The sequence below is a fragment of the Neopsephotus bourkii genome, unplaced genomic scaffold, assembly GCF_033783945.1.
Source record: "Neopsephotus bourkii isolate Nb327-2 ecotype Australia unplaced genomic scaffold, CSIRO-AGI_Nbou_v1 NB_745, whole genome shotgun sequence".
NCBI lineage: Eukaryota > Metazoa > Chordata > Aves > Psittaciformes > Psittacidae > Neopsephotus > Neopsephotus bourkii.
Window position 1 is genome coordinate 658,587 of NW_026901243.1, and position 19,421 is coordinate 678,007.

At 42.1% G+C, this 19,421-nt stretch overlaps 1 protein-coding gene across 1 annotated transcript in view; it reads left to right on the plus strand.

Annotated features, from left to right (window-relative positions):
* Positions 1-12,963: 12,963 nt before the first annotated feature.
* The window catches only part of OBSCN (obscurin, cytoskeletal calmodulin and titin-interacting RhoGEF), a 185,689-nt gene continuing 179,231 nt past the window's right edge, over positions 12,964-19,421 (plus strand). Inside the window, exon 1 of the mRNA XM_061354784.1 lies at positions 12,964-13,189. The gene's annotated coding sequence lies outside the window, so the exon portion shown is untranslated. The remainder of the gene's footprint in view (positions 13,190-19,421) is intronic.

Below are 19,421 nucleotides of genomic sequence, written 5' to 3' on the forward strand. Positions count from 1 at the left end.
TTGCTCTGTTCATAAAAAATTGGAGTTTCACATTGCCGTGATTTCTGCCCTTTTCTTTAAATGGTTTCATTATGGACAGCATGAGTCCTACAAAGACAAATGTCTTTTCAGAATGCCTCAGTTCTGTTGCTTCATTACACACCCTTTTATATTCCAGGGGAAAAAAAAAAAACGTATTTTGTAAAATAACCACCTGGGGTTACCGCAGCTGGGTTAATCATAACATTTTTTTTTAGCTGCTTAATTTGGCAACAGTTTACAAATTCTGTAAGTATTGCACTCAATTTTTGGTATGAATAAGTATAGTGCTTCTGATTTTAGGGACTGGTTGTGTTTGCATTTTACTTGTGTCAGTGGAAACAGTGTTAAGATTTTAGGTCACACCTAAGCCAGAGAGGTGGTTTTGTTTTGGAGTTAGATCTAATTTTTGACATTTCCTCACCTGATTTGTGGAGCAATCATGTAAAATTTAGTTTATTTCCTCCTCCCTTCTCTTTATTCCCTCTCCCTTCCCTTCCCTAATCCCCTCCCTCCCTCTTTTGTGAGGTTTAATTATCTTCTTTTTTTCCGTTTTGATTTATGCAGTTTAATTTTGTGAATGAGGTGAAGATTAGCAGGGTTTTTGCTGGTCATGGTAACAGTGATATTAGACTGCTCTGTTTTAAGGAAACAAGATACGTAAGAGTCCCTTCTCAAGTCAAAGTTATTATTAAGGGTGTATGTTTTGATAGTTGGTAGTGAATCTTTAATGCTTTAAAATCCCCAATTGATAGTCCAGTACAACATAGATTTACAGTGATTTCTATTTTCAGTATAAATAACCAGAGGCTTCTGGTGATTCAGCCTTACTGATTCCCAGAAAACAGGCCAGCATTCAGAATAAGAACTTCCTTTTACCTGGTTATAGGTTTAGTATCTCTGATTTTCTTCTGTATAGAAATCATCCCTCACAATCAAGTTAATCTGATGGTATCTATATAAACTAAAACTAAGAAATTGGTATTAGTTCATCATTACTTGACTTAGAACAGCATACAGGGAGGTTGTCTGGTTCATGGCGCTTGTCTTGCTGGGGTATTTTCAGAAGTGTAAGACTTTCAATTCCCAAACTAGACAATTTTCTTTCCAGACTGCATAGTCTTCTTTTTTCTTGGTATTTACCACCACCACTAATCTTTGTCTTTACCTGGATACGTGTAATTTGGAAATGATTTGCCTTACAGCTTGGAAATTGTTGCTCTCTATAAGAAGTCTCATCGTTATTCCTGGTACTTTTCACTTTGGTAAAGTAAATGAATAGTAGAAGATTGTGGGAGGCTTTGCTGAGGTACTTGCCTTTTCGGAGAAGTGTTTTGGAGATACTCTAATTTTGTGGAAAACTTCCTAGCTTTCCTATGCACTTTTCTAGACGTGACCCTGAGCACAGCTTCCTGGGATCATGTTCAATCTGCCACCCAGGCCTTCTCTTGTTCTCTTTGGGGAAATAAGAAGACAAGGGGAACTGGAAACCCTAGTTCAGTGGAGAGGGTCACTCCTCATGGGGGCTCCTCTAGTCAGAAGGGTGTAAGCCTGAGAGGTCAGGTCTTCCTTTGCTTAAGCTGTGTTTCCTTTTTCCCCATCTGCTCACAGATGCCATCAGGGTTCAGCTGCTGAGAGTTGTGGCAGAGTTGGCTAGTTCTTGCCCTGGTAGCAAACTTGTCTCTGGTAGCCATCCTTCCACCTTTGTGTGATTTAATCCTATGGAATCAAGCTTGCATATGAGCTTGGGGGACTAGAAAAGGGCTTGGGAACTGCTGCTTCAAACTGGCAGGCTATAGTCATCCCTCTTGGGTCATGATTACAACCTCTTGCCTCTCAACTGTGAGAGAAGAGAATGAAGTAGGAGTAAAGCTCAGCTTTTATAGATAATGATAAATGGCAAGGAGTGCTTAGCGTAAAACTTCCACTGAGCTGTTTGGGTTTTAGATCTGCGCTTCCTCAAGTGACAAGCATTAAGTTTTGCTCGGTATGATATTCTCAGACACACAATTTATCACAGCTCTAATTCCATAGGTAGTTGGATAGTTTTTGTTTGTTTAAATGCTTTAAAGACTAGCAGACCTTAAGCCTATATTTATTTTTTTAAAGTTATATTGTTAGCTGCTCTGAAAGCTGGGTTTTGTTTGATCATTTTGAGGTTTGATTATTTTGGAATTTTATTATTTAGCATTTTTATGCGAGGTTTGTGTGTTTTTGTTACTGCTATTTTTATTTGCTGTTTATGTGCTGTTTTATTTGTTGCTATTTTTCCTGTTCTCTGTTTGGGAGCTGTGATGTTGGAACACTTCATGTTGGAGCAGCCCAAAGCAGTAGGGTTAGTGATCTTTGTCTCTTCATTAGTTTGACAGTGTACGGTGGTCATATATGTAAAACTGAATTTTACTTTATTTATGACTACAGTCATGTATGGGGTTCAGGTGTTTGGTTTTGTTTGTTTGGGTTTTTTTTTCTGGGTTTGTTTTTTTTTTTTTTTTTTGTTTGGTTTGGTTTGTTTTTTTTCCCTGATAGTTACTAGAATTGTAGAATGGTTTGGGTTGGAAGGGACCTTAGTGAGCATCCAGTTCCAGCTCCCTTCCACTAGACCAGGTTACTCCAAGCCCCGTCCAGCTTGGCCTTCATTATATCTCATCTAAGCGTACCCTCTTGACAGTTTCATTAAAATGGAAAAACTCGACTTCCTGTTTATTTAACTATTCACAATTGTAGATTCTATTGAACAAGAACAGGGAAACTACACATCAGTGAATATGAGAGCAATTGACTTTGGTGTATATATATATATTTATTTCTAATTAGGTGCATTTGCAATTAGTGAGGCAGGTGTGGTCCTGCTTCCACTGAAGCCAGTACCTTTAACAGGTTTTTCTCTTTATCTGGCTTTGTTGCTTTACTGGCATAATATCCTGGGTTTAGTAGGCTCTTAGTAAATGCTTGGTAGTTCACCTTCAACATTTGTTATCAAGAAACTCCAAAAGGATGCATTCCCAACCTTTTTAATAAGGTCTCTCACTAGACAGACATCTTTGGATTAGGAGGATAATTTTGCTTTCTTTCAAAGCTGAGGAATGTACCTACTGCAGAAGCTTTGAATTGAATATGGGGCATTCTGAGAATTTTGCACCTTGGTTTATCCTGATCTGCTTCAATGGAAATACAGCCTTAACCATGCTAAGAACTCAATATATTTCCTGTGAAGTTTATCCATCTAGGATGCCAGCACTTTCTGATTCTGTAGCACATTATATAAAAATCAGCTATCTCTTATTTTTTGATAGATACTGCTTTCTAATTTGTTGTTTGTGGTTGTTTTTAGATAATAACTTTGCCAAGCAATTTTGTCAGTTGTATGGAATGGAAAGTCCTTATTTTCCTTCATTAGCAATACTGTAATCAGAGGTGCAAAAAAGAAATAGATGCATTTAATGTATGTAGCCTGTGCTGTTAGAGATTGAAAATGTATCAGGTTATTGAGGAACTGGAGCTATAAATCCTCTTTGCTTATTTGCCAGACAAGCTTTATAAAGGAAAATATTTGCATATAGGGGGGGGAAGAAAAAAAAAAAAGCCTGTTAGAATAAAAGAATAAATCAAGAGTCAGCTTAAAGTCATTGCCAGAGAAAGACTGGGAATATTGATTTACATTTTTTTTACTGTAGAAAATACAGGCAGTTTAAAACTTGTTAATGCACAGTAATAACTTAATGAGCATAGCTTTTTCACAGAATAGACTATTTCCAATATATGTATATGGGAAAAATAAGTTTCCTTTTATTTTTTATGACAGATATACAAAGATTAAGAGTGTCTATATTTTAATATGCTATTTGATGTCTGAAGTATATCTTTTACATGTTTGTTGGTCAAACTCATTCACTTAAATTAGCAAATTTTACACTGCTAGTGAAATATTACTGAAGGAGGATGTTGTGAGCTGATCCATTCAGTAGGCCCAACAGAAAGTTGTGAAGGTCTAATTTAGCTTATAAAAAAGTCAATTGCCTATACAAGATTTAATCATTAATAACTTCAGGCTTGCTTAAGTGTTTCTGTAAAACCACTGTGGATGTTCAAACGCTGCAGAAATCTTACTTCTACCTCTTGTGTAACATTCTTACAATTACACTTCACAGATGTCTTTGGGATGTACTTTGATGTTACACAGTGTTGGTACACCTTAACGTGAGAATTTTGTTTGCTTTTCCTTCTTGTTTTTGTCCCTGTTAGTCGTTTCTGTGGAGCACTGGGATGCCTTGTGGCTGCAGCTGGGTTATGTCTGCAGCTTCAGGCAGGCTGTGCACACCAACATGTAGTTTCTGTAAAGGTACAATGGTCAAAAGATTGTAAGGTTGGTGTTACCTGGATGAAAGTCTCAAAAAATACGATCATTCTGTAATAAATCATGGCCAGTGTAATCTTCTAGTGATTTATGTGATTTGATTGCTTTTATTTAAATAATCAGCTGTGTCGTATGTATTTCCCTAATAAAAGGTTCCAGCTTCTCGTTCATTAAGTTCAACTGACACTGTTTATCAGCTGCTGTTCTCCATGTGAGGTGAATTTGGTTTTGGTAATTCTGCCTTGAAAAGACATGTTACTTGTTCTGCTTTAACACAGTTACAAAAATTAAAATTCTTCATGTTTTATGTAACTGGTTTGTATTACTTCAGCAAATTCTGTGGAAGAGGAGTCGGCAGTTTGGGTTGACATTTGTTGGGGTTGGGTCTGAGGAATATCCCTTGTTCTGGGTGCAGAGTCACGCAGACAACTTCTGAAAATGCAGAATTGCCTCAAGTAGTTGGAAACAAAGGATAATCTTTAGTAAGTACTTCCCAGAGCATTTCCCTGAGTGGGAAGTTTTGATGACTTTGGCATGCTTCTCAAACTGAAAAGTGTCAGAAGTCTGCTTTTATTGACATGGAGGCTGGAAGCTGTAAGAAAACAGCTTTCTTCAAAAGAAACAGAGCTTTTTATGCCAAATGTCCAAGAAGATGCTGAAAGACAATGTGCTTTGCAAACCATGTACATCCGGATTTTGATTCTCCTCTCCCTTCTTCAATGAGATGAATTTAGGCAGATCTCAGGTATATGGAAACTCTTTATAGTAAGGAATTGCACACAGTGCGTCTGCATGTGCACAACAGGTAGGTGTAAATGGTCCAAAAATACACTGTCAATACATTGCAAATGCTTGCTTTGTTATTTGTGCTGCTCTTTGTAGGCTTCTGAGGATCCCTTCTGCTCTGCATGTAACATCCATCGATTTATGTACGTCAAAAGCACTGGGAGAGGTTCCTCTTGGTAACACACAGACACATGGTGCCAGTCCAGCAGCTCGAGTGGGCTGGGATTGCCTTGCCTTTTTGTGACTAGTAACAGATGAAGCATAATCAGACTATTGTTAATGACATTGTCGATGGGATTCATCCTATCCTGTGTAGTCCGGGAATGCGTTACCCGTTGCAGGTCAGGCATTGCATGGGAATTTGGCTTGTAATTCCTCTGGAGTCTGGTGTGAAATTTCAAACCTGATTGGGGGGGGGGGGGAAATGTTCCTCAGTTTAGAGTTCACAATTTCAAAGCGTCTCCTTTTCTGGTGACTTCCAGAAAAAAACTCACAGACTCATACAATGGTTTGGGTGGGAAGGGACTTTAATATAGTAAAAATAGTTGATAAAATTCTATTAGAGGAGAACTAATAAATTTCATGGTGCTTTAAATTATTTAGACAATGTAATTCGCAGTCAGGGCATTTCCCTCCTCAGCTGACCTATACACGTCAGATATCTCAATATGAAGTTACATGAGCTCTTTTTCTGTAGCTCATTCGTGAAAGAGTTCCTCCCAAATCAACATCTGACAAATTTCTGGTTCCCTTTTCCCTTCACTCCCATCCCAAGTCCATAAGTTATAGCATTTCCAATACCATGTAGGTGACAGAGGAAGGATGTAGAGAAGCTTTTGTGTGACACTGCAGGGTGCACACACCCCTACCCCAGGCAACTGAGGGCATAAGTGTCAGGGGTGGGTCATGGAAAGGAACACGGGGGCTCTGGAGAAGTCCGTCCCACTGCTCCCTGGGGGGTTTGGGATGCACGTGCTTTTCAGTTTAGGGATTACCAAGGGCTGTCACCTTCGGCAAACTGTGAAAGTTGTGGTTACCAAATAGCCTCAGTGCCCTCCTAGCCCTGCATTATAACCAAATTTGAAGTCTTTCTATAAAAATGTCTATCTAGGATAATGGAGGCAAATCAGATTTGTTGTTTTCTGGACATAAGCCATCTTCACCTGCTCTTAGAGGTTCCTGTCCTGTCCTGTGGCAGGGGGTTTGGAACTAGTTGATCTATAATGTTGCTTCCAACCCAAACCCTTCTGTGATTCTAAGATTCTGCTGTTACTGCTGTTTTGGACCCGTGTTTTCTAAGTTAATTTTTGGGACACTACAAGAAGCTCCCTCACCCCCTTATTTATTTATTTATCTTTTATGTAGAGAAGAGGATTTCCAAAGCATTGCTATTCAGCAGATCATTTGAGAAACATCTCTCCACTGATGGGTATCTGTGCGTTTATTCAGATGCAGCTTGGTTGCTTTGATACTTGTTCCAAAACACCTGTAATGGAATAGTTGCAACTATTTTAGTGTAACTATGCTGGCAGCTTGCCTGTGAAGTTACTTTGGAAAACAGTTGCAGTGAAATGTTTTCCTCATTCCCTATTACCCCTGAATTAGTCTGATAACATCTAGTATCTTATGTTGATTTTTATATAATGTTGATTGAAAGTGTTTGAAATGCATATTTGATAGGCTGGCCTTTGTGAAGCCATGTAGTTTGGTTGTGCTGTTCTGATTTGAATAATAGTTCCGTATAAAAAAATGAAAGCGCTGTGTTTCCACAGTGCTAACTCTTTAATCTGACTGAGGAGACCTTTGATTTCTAGCTGGTGAATCATGCTGTGCATAGATGAGAATGTTGGGTTGCAAAAGATGCACAGCCTCGGTAAGTAGTGAATTCAGATACATACTCTTGAAGAATTTGTAATCTCAAAAGCAGCAGTGTCTGAAAAATCAATGTCACTGCAAATGGATTATAAACAAATGTAAACCAGAAAGGTTTGTTGGGGTAATTGCTTTAAACTGACAAGAGGGTAGGTTTAGATTATGTTCTTTTGTTTGAGTAACTGTTGCTGTCCAAACAGGGCAGGGTTAGTGTAGTTCAGTTGGGGCCTCTCTTCAGCTGAGAGTGTATGGCAGCAATAGCTTCTGTTTTCCCTCTGCTCAGCAAAGGCATCACTTACCAGTAAGTTATATCCCATTTTAATCAGAATCCACCCAAAATTCAGTCCAACTATTCAAGTTAGACTCTGAAGACAGGTGCTGGCACTAATTGTAAAGAAAAGCTGGTCTGTGGCTTTATAGCTGTGTAAATGAAGGCTTTTGTGGCTACTTAATCACCTTGTAAATAATTGACCTGGGTTCCTGTGAAGGAGAATTTAAGAACTGAATTCTTCTGTGATATGGAAAGAAATCGCCTCACTAGGATTATAAGTCCTTTGTGCACACATTTGTTTTAAGCATGGATGTGCAACCTTTTGGGACATAACCACGCTAAAGTTCTGTAAGTGCCACTGACTACAACCAACAGTGGTATAAATACGTATATAAATATATAGCGTTAGATAACTGGCAGAAATTTTTCCTCAAAGCTTAGGGAAGCACTAAAGGTACAAGAGCCAAGCTTACACAGGCATGCAGATCAAAGCACACCAAGGCACACCCCAGGTATTTTAGAAGTGACTGCAGGTCTACAGAAGTGACTGTAAACACAGTGACACCCATCCATGGTCACAGGGAGAATTACAGAAACACGGACTGGAAATCAGAGGTTAGCCATCAGAATTTGCTTCCCCAGCATGGTCCTCAACAAGTAATAAATAGGATGGGCACTCGGGTGATCCCTGGAAAGCAGAACTCACCTCACCCAATAATAATGTAATCATGAAAGTTTTATTTTTGATCAAAACAGTCATTGTCACTGATGACAGGCAGTGGGTTAACAAGAAGGAAAATGCTGTCTCTGCCACTACGAGCTCTGCTCTTGGTGTAAAGTACAAGAGGAGGGAACTGAAAAGGCAGAATAAAAGCTGATGTGACACCCGGGCATATTTCTTGGGCACCTGTCTATTTGGAGCCTGGCAGTGGTGATTTGTAGGCACTGGGATGAGCTGAGTCACTGGGCAAGGTCTGGAGAAGGTTTGGGGTGAGGAAATGGGACAATTTTATCAATGCTGACACTACTTTCCTTTACTGTAACCACTACTGAGGAAGAGATTTATGCATATGACTATCTTAGAGTGTCTGTGTAATCCCATTAACATCAGTGATACTACTTAAGCACTTAAAAATAGACTTTACTTTTAGGTAGCTTCTTGTACAAGAGGTATTCCATAAGGCAAATCAGCTTCTAACATCTTCTGTCCTACTGTTGTCTCAAAACCAAAAAATGCTTTAAAATGGGCTGGACTTCACAAACTTTGTTGCAGAGTACTTGTGATATTTCAGCTGGTGAGGAGATCTGAGGTAACATGAATGATGAAGCCCCTGACGCTTGCCAGCATGCCAGGAAACCAGTGAAAGGCAAGTGTACTTCTGCCCTTAAAATAGGGGGAAAAATACAGGAATTTGGATTTCAAGTCACAGAAAGGTATTGAAACAAAAAGTAAAAATCTATCTTGTAGCACTGAAAAGATGCTAAAGAGGAGAGTTTCAGTTAATCTGTGTGACGCTTTGTCAGTCCACTCCAGTTCCCCTCTGTGACAGTGTTATAGGCAGAAACTAATGTGGATCGGATTAAAAAATAAACAAACTTGGTCCTGTTTACTATGACAGCCTTGTAACTAGCTTTGCAGTGAAATCTGGAATGAGTATTGTGGAATGGGTGCAGAGCCTTACTCGGTGTGTAGCTATTGAGGATTTAATGGAAGGATTTATCAAGCAGGTTGTGCTGCTGGTGCACTGATAATTTTACCAAACACATGATTTTGGTAGGGTCTCTTGAGGCTTTGGTAAGTCAGGCTTAGAGTTCTGTCATTGCAAATTCATGAATGAAGAAAATACAGTAAGTTCTCTAAGCGTTAAAAAGTAATATACTGCTCAAGGACAACATAGGAAAACGCTGCTCGGCTGCAGTTCTGTGAAGGATTACTGGGAAGCCTGAGTAAGGTTTGGGATCAACAATGCCTGGCTGCTTTGGAATAGGCTGAAGTCCATAGCGGGATATACAAAGGCAGCGGTAGGCAGCAACATGTCCCAAGTAATCCTTGTGATCTTCCCTGATAAGGCAGCAGCCGGAGGGGCTGGCCTGGGTTTGGTGCTCGCTTGTCAAATGTATGTAGACAGCTGGAGTCAGTCCAGCTGGGAGTGACGGAAACCATCAGCAGGTCAGAATGAATTAGGGGTGCTCATACCAGAGAGGAGGAGGCAGCGAGTGGAGACAGTGGTCTCCAAACATCTCCAGGCATCCTGCCAGTGTGGAAGGGCACCACGTGTCTCCCCTAGTCAGGGGGTATAGGGTTAAATTACAGGAGTTCTACAGGTTAGGCATTTGGATTAGCTACATAGAGAAAAGTTTAACGTTAAGAGCAGGGAAGCACAGAAGAATATGTAGGAACCTTTATAAGCTTTTTGAAGCCTTTAATACCGGGCCAGGCAAGCACATGCTGTGTCACTTTTGCCTTTTGTTCTTGTCCACAAATCAGTTTTTCCTAAAATTCTGCAAAGCTGAGTTGAAAAGAAAAAATATTAATCCAGTACCTTTATTTTATTTTATTTTTTAACTCACTGTAATACTTATATTTGTGTTGGTAATATCTCAACTTTCTGTGTCCTCTTTGAATCTGATCCATTAATAACTGCCCTGTTTATGTGACATTTTGGGGGGGAATATCCTCCCTTACATTAGAAGTGCTTTAGGGAGCTGCTTATGATCCAGTGATGTTTAATGCAGAATGTGGTGGTTTTACTTGTCAGAATTAGACATGGCTAAGGCCTTACCAGTTATATTAACTCAAGGAATTTAATTTATATCTTGGAGGAAAACCAAGCACAGCTTTTTTCAGTGTCTGTAGACTATGGTTAAATCCATTTGGTATCTTTTTACTTTCAACTTTAGAGTTTAAATTTGGAATTCAAGATACAGCTTCCAAGTGCAAGGAAAGATATTTCTCTATTTTAAAGCCATGTAAGTATCACACATTTCCCAGATATTTGGAATGAAAACAGAGCTATGGAAAAGATGTCTGTTGGTTTTTCAAAGAATAAGGGGCTACTATTGTGCCTGGTGACATTTGTTTTCATTCAAATGCAGGTTCCTTCAACCCTTTCATTGTTTTCTCTATGAATTCCAACTTTTATTAGCTCACCATATATAGATTTTCCTTTATTTTAAACCCGTGACATGTTGTAGGTCCTGCACAGATAAATAACTCATTGGTACTATAGATATTTCAGTTCATCTTGTGTTTAGTGACCTTTCAGGGTATCTTGGGTTATCCTCTTCTGTCAGGGTAATTAGGGCAAGTCCCAGCATCCAGAAAGGGGGAAGCAGAAGTGATTATCACTCATTTGCAGGTTGCCTAGAAGATGCTAGTGCTGAGTACTGGCATACACCGTAAGATGAGCTGCTAGGACCTTAAATGGCAAGATAAATGCTCTGTGGCCAAGGTGGGAGTCAATCCCAACAAAGATCCTTTTTCCCATTAGGTGAACAGGTGACAATACTTTGGGACATTAAACACAGCGTGGGCAACTTTTTCCTCTGACCATAGGAAGGATTGTCCTCCCAGTGTGAAGGCATTGCACAGATTTGCTGACCAAAGTACACTTCAAAGCTTTCCTTAAAATAAAACCCACCTTCCACATGTTTCACTTGCTGGCTAAAGACAAATAGAAGTCTGTCTCTCTGAGAGGTGCGAGGTGAACCACAGAAACGAGCTGCAAGGAAGCCCTTCCATAAAATGTGCCTTTGTTTCAGAAGTGAGCTGCATCAGAGCTTGTGTTTTGGAAGCCAGGCAGAGGCTTTTCTATCTCCATATCAGGGTTGCCAAGTGGAGATGATGCAGTTCCATTTGTCTTACAGTTAACATCTTCAAATAAGGATTACTGAGGTTTAGAACTGAGCAAAATGGCCTGTGTCTTTAAAAGGGGAAAGGAGTTTCACAGGGCTGTCCTTAAACATCCAGTGAAGTTACTCAACCAATGCACAGGGAGTTCAGATGTCACCTGAGATCTCTGTACCATTTTCCCCCCTCAATCCTGTAACTTTATGGTCTGTTTTGATCCACACTATGTAAATTCTGACTGTCTTCTGACTGGAAACTAGTGGTCAGCATGAAGCAGTAGCATGCCAGCTTCCATCTCCCTCATCAGAGTCACTGGTTGATGCTACCCTTTCCCTTCCCTCTCTGGGAGATGGTGATAGATCTTACACTCAGTGAGGCTGTTTCCCTTCTATCCTTGAGTCAATTCTCCAGCAGGTGACAGCCCTGCTCTCAGCAGGTCATCTGAAAGATAATCTGCTTCTAGATCAAACCACTGCCCAGCATCTTCCCCGTAGAGAAACCAGTCCTGGGTCAGCTTCAGTGTCTCCTGCTGGCCAGCATCCTTCTTGGTTATCCTGTTGCATGAAGTCAATGGTGTCCCACTGCTTTTCATCCTTGTCACTTCTCCTTGAGCTCTGCCTTCAAGGACATCCCACTAGCACTCAGGTCATGCTGGATCTCTTCCACTTTTTGTTTTTCAGTAGCCAAATGCCCTGCAAACCCAATTCAAGACTTGAAGGCTTCAAGAGTTGAGATGCCTATTGGCTGCAAGGCAGAAAAGCACTTCTGCAGCTATTGCCCTTCCCCAGCTTTGGTCCCATTAACTCTTTCCAACCCCTGCTTCCAAAATCTCAACTAAAACTCCCTTGGTCTTCGCTAATGGTGTTTTTGTGCCCTGAAAAGTGAGTAAACATAACATACTGTTGTGCCTTCAGCTTATCCACATGCTCAGACTATGCAGCACATTATCTGCTTTGTTTACTGCCAAAAATAAGCCTATCTCATAGTTCACTCCTGATTGCCACACAGTGGTAAAGGGATTGTGGAGGAACCTCTGGACTGTGTTCTAGCACCTCTATCATTAGCAGAAATGAATTTAAATTCAGAATACTTTGATTGCTAATAAAAGTTGGTGTTGGTTTCAACAATTTCCCGAACTCTGTGTTCAGGAAATTGTTTAAAAAGTAGCAGTTTTACTGGCAAATACAGAAAATATATTTGTGAGTCTCTGAGATGTGATGTGTGTAAAACTCATGCCATTTTTGCAGTTGCTCCAGACTGATGTGGTGAAAAAGTAGGGTGACACACACTAAGGTTAAGAAAGGGAGAGATGCAGTTAGGTTTGTTAACTTGCCGTTTATTCACCATTGTCACCACTCTTGCCTGGGGGGTTATAAATAAACAAACCTACTATTGATCTGATGCCTTTGGAAAAGGATTTCTATCCAATGTGCGACGCTGGTAAGTTGGCAGCTGCCTGTTCCTGGGTCTCCACACCACATTCGTAACTTGGCTTTGGGATGGACCCTTGGGGAGAGGTTCTGACCCACATGGTCATTGCAGCCTGTGCCCCACACCACCAAACACGTATGTGTCTGATGTCTTTTTCGCCCCTGCTGTTGCTGGACCACCCCAGTGAATCCCTAAAACGATGCCCTTTTGCCTCTCTCCTGCAGGAAACCTAATCTCCCCGGTAAATGACACCCAGAGCTATTTTGGAGCTGGGCTGCAGAGGGAAAGCAAAGCACGTCAGCAATTTGACTGGAGGAGGACAACCCAGAGGAGGGGTCGGGCAGGGGGGTGGCACAACCTAACCCTGGGCAGCAAAGCCATTGCTGGCGGACTCGGGGGGACCTTCTGCTGCACGTCACTGCCATCGCTGGGGTTTCTGTTTTATTTTACTGGAGGGGTAAGGGGGGGGAACCAAACCCAACATGGTATCCCCATGTCCTCTGTTCCCCTTATCCCCCTTCCCCCTTCTGTCATCTCAGTAGGAATCGGCTTTTCTTACCCTGCCCAGAGCTTTGTTTCTCCTCAGACTCGCACGAGACTCCAGGTAAGACGTAAACGTTCAGCTAAAGAGAAGTAGTGGTGTCCAGCAGAAAGTGGAGACTGCTGTTTGTAGCTAAGAGAGGGGTGAGGTTATTTCTATGTCAAGCTGGAGTATGTGTTGCTTTATGAAACATATTTGAAGATGGAAATGAAGGTACAGGGAGTTAACCCAGTCTTCTGAACTGAGTGTGGACTGCTTTGCTTAGTTACTTTAGGACATGTTACTAAAAGAGCAAACGCCAGCCTCCAGAGGAGAAGAGGAAAGAGAGGAAAATCCAGTTTAAAGTTGTTAATTCTGCATGATACGTTTTGTCTCCAGACTGGAGGTAGGACTGTGCATGGAGACCCTGGAAAAACTGTGGCTTCTGGGGAGAGGTGGCAGCAAGGAGTGTTTCGAGTTCTATTTCCAGGGCACAACCTTAGTGCTGCTTTTCTCTTCATCAAGGGCTTTTTTAACTCTGAGCTCCTCTCTGGTGTCAATACCGATTCACACTGCAACCCCCCCTCCTGCTCTTCCCGTTTCTGCATATGGCTCTGACAAGAGGTGGAGAGATACGGAGCCCAACAGCTGAGGCTATTTTCAGCCCTACAGCTCAATGGGGTGGAGTGGCTGTAATGACAATGACGTCCACTTGTTAAAATACAAGGGCTTAGGCTGGAGTCTGGCTGCTAATTGTCACCAAGGGAATTCTTTGTCCTTATGGAAGCCATGATCCCACAACTGCCTCGTGTAGGAAAACACATGTGCTAAAACCGGAGGCGGTGTTTCTAGTTTAATATAAGCAAGCTTATTTTTCTGTGAATGCAAAGAGTTGAAGAGTTGGGATGGCTTGGTTCAGTGCTGGTAGGAGCCTTTTTTATTTGTGCAAGGGAGAGAAAGGTGCATGCACTTGTGCATGTGTGCCCGTGGGGAGGGAACACTAATGCAGCTGTACCACAGTGCTGTCAGCTTCAGATGCGAAAGGTCTAGCCTTCTAAACCATGAGGCCAATATAGTAAAGTAAATCTATGTGAATCCAGTGTTTCTCTGAACATTTAAAGCTCACCTGGCTCAAGCTGTCAGTCTTTGTCAGGGTGTGCGTAGAGCTGGGATTCTACTTTAGCTGCTTCTCTCCAGGGGCTGTACCTAAAGCAAGATCCAATTGGGTGAAATTTATGATTAAATTCTTATAATTCACATTGTTTCTGTCCCCACGGAAGCAAACCCAGGATTTTTGTCTTTTCCCTCCATTTGTCTCCTGACTTCTCACCCCATGGAGCTGCAGTGAGCATCACTGTATGCCCAGCACCTCCCTTGTGCTGTAGCCTTTCCTTAAGCACTGTCAGTGCAGCCTGGGTGCGTTTAGGAAAAGGTATTGCCACGGAGTCTTGAGGGGCTGATCCAAGCAGTATTAGCCCTCTGGAAGTTTCTGGGTTGTTTTGTAGCTCCACCAAGGGGAGAATCCAAAGTGAAGCACATATGCTGCAGTGAAAACCAAGTAGAAAGTCCCTTTGTTGTGTGGAGCTTTTTCCTGTGAAGACAAGTTGTTCAGACTGGGGAAGAGAAGGCTCTGGAGAGACCTTAGAGAAGCTCCCAGTGTCTAAAGGGGCCAACAAGAAAGCTGAAGGGGCTTTTGACAAGGGCAGGTGAGGACAGGACAAGGGGGAATGGCTTTAAACTGACAGAGGGGAGATTGAGATGAGATCAGAGGAAGAAGTTCTTCCCTGTGAGGGTGGTGAGGCCCTGGCACAGGTTGCCCAGAGAAGCTGTGGCTGCCCCATCCCTGGCAGTGTTCAAGGCAGGTTGGATGGGGCTTGGAGCAACCTGGTCTGGTGGAAGGTGTCCCTGCTCGTGGCAGGGGGTTGGGACTGGATGAGCTTCAAGGTCCCTTCCAACCCAAAACTTCTGTGATTCTTTAAACTATTTGTGTGGTGATGGAAAGTGATTGCTGGCCATACTGTTAAAAGAGGAAAGAGCTTTATAAGCAGCATGTCTTTCTCTATATCGAAGAGAAGAGATAATATGTGCTTTACCATATAAATCATCTAAGTGGCTTCAGTCTTCCATGTTTTACTTGAAGTGTATGCTTAGTTATGTGGCTGAAAGATGATCTGACTGCATTGCCTGGTAGCATGCACAAGCGATGTGATTTGTTTCTTTTTCTTGTTGGAATATTCTAATATTTGTTGAATTCATTGGTTTGCTGCCAGTCAGTGGAAATATTTCAGGTTATTGACAAAAGAATAGTACTTCAACCACATGGTGATGCAGGTCCCTTCCTAGAGAGTTAATGCATGTTTAGCCCTACCCTGAAGCTCACGAATGATTGTCTTGGCTTGATGTTAGCTATCTAGTTGTTGAGGACTACTCACCATGTTTAACACTATGTTACCCACAGACCTACTGTGAAATCTCCCTTAACATCCCTGGCAGACTTTGACTTGCTATGGAGGCAATACATGATAAGGAGTGCAAACAAGCCTTATTCTGAATTGAGTTAGAAGCTTATTGCAGTAGGCTTAGTTTATTGCAGGTACTCTGTGTCAAACACCTACAGAGCATGGAGACCGATCCTCCAAACCACCACAGAAAGCTCTTCCATCTGCTCATCAAATGACCTTTGAACATGCCAGAATCTGTTGTCCCTCACTGAAGTGGAATTCGGACTAGCCCAAGCTAAGCTCCAAGTGCAGCTCCTTGGTGACAGATACTGTTCCTGCTCTGATGAAATGGGCATCAGATAAATTCTGCCGTCTCGTATGAGTGCATTGGCGCAAATCTCTACTTACACCTGATTTAGAGATGTAATGGGCATGCAGCACTGGATATGCTGGTGTGCATTTCACCCTTAAAGCACGATGTCTGGTGTAATGGTTTGTAGGCATCCATCAGTGTCCATCTGATGTCACTAAGCTTGCAGCTGACACCAAATACTTGTGCTATTGCAAAGCTGTCCATTCCCTAGGAGGTTGTTAGAAGTAATAGGGCAGCAGAGTTGCTGCTGTTTTTCCTCAGCAGAACTTTAAACATCAAAGGAAACCCATACTTCTCATTTGGTGACCCATCAACTTCCCTTCCCACCCATGGATTCCGTTTCCTGATGTTTTTAGATGGAACAATACACGCAGATATGTCATATAAACTGCAGTAATACCAGTACTGCCTTGATTTTTATCTGGAGCTTCTGTTTTAGTGATATTCTTTGAAAGCTCAGGACCCAGAGGTGGGAGGTTCCTTGCGAATCATGGCTTTCCCATCAGGAGCAGGAGTGCAAGGCTTAGCAGTTGGCATTACAGAGAAAGTCCAGGACACATGAACTCCAAAGACAAGCAAAAGACCCAAATCAACTATTTGCTGCTTGAGCAAAAAAAGGGTGAAAGAGGACTGAGAAAATGAACAAGCAGGCATGTGATAGATCTCAATGTGGTGTCGAGAGAATATATGTGCTACTGATTTTGGATTTTAGTGGTCTCTTAGGTTTAGGTGCCTGGTTTTACCTGCACTTTACATCCTCAAAATCTCTGATTGTGCCAGTGACTACCTATGGCCACATTTGTTTTGGGAGTATTTTGAGATGAATTCCATGGTGCTCTTTGTTCTTTGCCTGGAGTCATGGTGGACAGGATTCCCTTTCTAACCATTGTATTGAAAGGCTTGGACGAAGAATAGTCTGCCACGTGCTCTCATGCAAAAGAGAATCATCACAGGCTGCTGACTGCTTGAGGGGCAATACCCCACGGTATGGGACCTCTGTCTTCTCAGAAGTTGTTGAAGGCTTTCCAGATGCAGCTCAGCATTGACAAAGCAACATGAAACCAACCCATCAGTCAGCACAGCAAAATGAATCACAGGAGGTGGGGAGTGATGGCTCTGCAATCAGGATGATCCTCTGTTTCTTGATGGATTTCCTGATGAGCACCACCTCAGACTACTCCAGCAGGAACTGGAGTCATTTGTGTTGCTTCCACTGCAAGGCACTTGCTTACTTGTCTGTGGAGAAGCAGGCATGGGGCAGAGACTGAAAATGGTGAGGAGAGGAGCGAGTAGGAGGCCCTTACTGGCTGCATGGTTATGTGCTGGTGCCTGGCAGTGATTTGATGTATTTGCATTATCAGACAGGTCTGTACACTTGTGCCTCTTTCCCCCAAATGTAAACCAGTCAAAATCTGAATGAATAAAGACATAAGTAAAATTACAAATGCCGTTACTTTGCCTTTGGCATGCTCAGAAATACCCAGATGGGAATGTGATCTCTGCTGCAAATGATTAATCACAGAGGGATTACAAAGAGAAATATGACACTGGTAAATGCCTGAGATTAATTGGAAAGGGCATTTGCACTGGCTAGGTTTATTCATGCTTTGTTGTCAGTTCTATCGCTTCCAAGGGAGCTATCCTGGCCCTTGCAGGGAGACACTATTTTTTAAACCACTTGAATGTACATATAAAGAATCTGAATTAGTGTGTTTACCAAAATGGTTAACAAGTTATGCTGCAGAAATATGCTCATCCTGTCAATATTTCAGAAGGCTATAATTTTCCTCTTCCTCCTCAATCTATTTATCAGTCTAATCTAATGCACTGCATGTTATGCCATTTAGACTTATAAAATGTAGTTTATCTGGTGCAGCCTGTCTAAAGTGCTTGATCTGTCTGAGTGTTAATTACTTATGCAGCTTCATCCTTGCCACAGATTAGGATTTCTTGCCTGTTACCGATTTGATGTTCTTGGCACCCATAATGCAAGGTTTTTACCCTTCTTTTTCAGAGAGGGACTAAAGATATGAGAGTTTAAGTGACTTTTTCATGCTCATCAATGTAAGCCAGTGGCACAGCAAGGAATAAACTCTGTTGTGCTTTCCCACCATGTTGGAAACGAATCTAAAATAATATTGTTTCTACTGATCCCTGGATTTTCTTCTGTCATCCCAGCCATTCATAGACTTACAGACTCATAGAATCAGCTAGGTTGGAAAAGACCTTTAAGATCATCAAGTCAAACCATTACCCCAGGACTGTCAAGTCCACCACTAAACCATGTCACCGAGGGCCTCATCTGTGTGTGTTTTCAACACTTCTAGGGATGGTGATTCTACCACTGCCCTGGGAAGCCTGCCTTATACCAACATAAGAACCACTGAGCATGATGGCACGTGGTGAAAGATGGTACAGAGTAGGGTGTGGTGTAGATCACAGCACAGGACGTGGGTGCCTCACCTTGCACTGTGAAGTCTGCGGACACAGTGACTTGTACCTGATAGAGAGAAGTGAGTTGCAAACACCAGGCGAGTGTTTGGAAGCAATGGGAGAGGGATGCTGAACCTTAGGGCTGTGGCCACTGGAAAGAAGAGTCTTGGATGGATTTACTGTACCAATACGGTTCAGGAGCAAACCCAACAGGCACCTGATATAGCAGCTTGCCTGTGTTTTAGCTGTTCTTGACTACCAGAGATACCAGTGAGCAGCTGGAAGTTGTTTGGGCACCGTTTATCACAGGAGGGCGGGGGAAGAGGATGCACAATTGCTTTAGGAAGTGAGCAGCATTCCTGCTTTCACCCTTGTAAAAGCCAGGCTTTGAGAGCATCCACCACACTCCCACAGAGCAGAGCTCTCTTCCAGACATGGATACATCTCCTGGGGAGCAGGAGGATGTTGAGGAAAACATCAGGCAGGTGGTTTTAGGGAAGCCACTGTCTGCTGAAAGGTCACCAGTTGGCTCCCAAGCAGGCACCTCCTGTGTCTGCGGCCATCTCTGTGCTCCAGGCACTTCTCTGTGTTAATGCAGAGCCCACTTTGAAGGAGGACTTTATGTTTTGCCCTTTTAGATGCTACAGATTTGAAGATGGAAACGAGTCAGAGTGACACATCTGTCAGAAACAGTTCAGGATCTGGGAAGGATGAGACATAGTAATGTCTTCTGAAGATGGATGAAAGTGCTTTGGTGACACAGTGCAGGCTGAAATTCAAGGAAATGGCTGAAAAGGATTAGGACATGAGCTCTGAGTCCATGTTTTGATTGTTAATTCTTATCTAATGTAGTGAATGTTACTGCTGGATTCTCCAGAGTTGAACTCGAATCCCAGCATCCCCCTTTGAACACTGAAATGGTCCTCCCCCAAATTAGCAGAAGACTCTGATTGTCAATCAATTGACATCAGTGGAAATTTCCACTGACTTCTATGTACTTTGGCTCAAGCCCAAGGCTTGTATCTGTGTCTTCTAACCATTCATGCAGCTTCTCTGCTTGCAGCTTTGC